Below are 799 nucleotides of genomic sequence, written 5' to 3'. Positions count from 1 at the left end.
TACAGATTTCGAGTAACGTCACATTGCCACCATCACTATGATAGCACAGAAAAATGTTTCCAGCAGAGACGCGTCTCCAGGCTCGGTGTGTACTGAGTCTGAGGGTGTTCTTTGAAGGGGTTTAAAAATTCCTTAACTGAATTGGTACGGATTTTGTTTCATAGCAAAGTACGGATAGTTTTCGTTAAACCATCGTTCACAAACACATACCCCATCAGCACTCATTACAAATTATAAATATAACATATCCTGAACAATGCATGCCATATCTCCAACGAATCGTTTCTCCATTACAGGATCTGCAGGCTGAGTTATGAGCTGATGCAGACCCTCCATGTGGACGCGTCGACCCGCGTCTCGTCGGTCGACAGGGATTACTTCTTTCACTACGAGGTCTGAAATGTCAAGACTCGCTATTCGCATAAGCCCAGAAGGTTTGTGAAGTGTTTATTACATTTGATTGATTTTTTTTCTTTTTTTCTCTCTTTTTGTGATTAGATGTAAACACGGTCGAACGATGTCGATCATGATCGTTTCATGTTTTACCTATCTTTTCTGAACAGGGCAGACGAAACTGAAATGCGGTACGACATACCCGCTAATTTCGCTAGCCACCCATGCAAAGACGGGTTTCAGCAGGGCACGAACACACGTACGAAAAAGAGGGGTTTCTATCCTGCTTCCAAGACCATCCTGGACGTAGCAAATGTACAGTCCTTTAAGCACATTGACAAAATGAACAAGAGCACATAAGCATTAAAATATATAGGACTGGGGATGTCTGTGATTCATTACTATT

This window comes from Penaeus monodon, chromosome 15 (genome assembly GCF_015228065.2).
Source record: "Penaeus monodon isolate SGIC_2016 chromosome 15, NSTDA_Pmon_1, whole genome shotgun sequence".
In the NCBI taxonomy this organism is placed as follows: domain Eukaryota; kingdom Metazoa; phylum Arthropoda; class Malacostraca; order Decapoda; family Penaeidae; genus Penaeus; species Penaeus monodon.
This window is presented reverse-complemented; position numbering follows the sequence as displayed.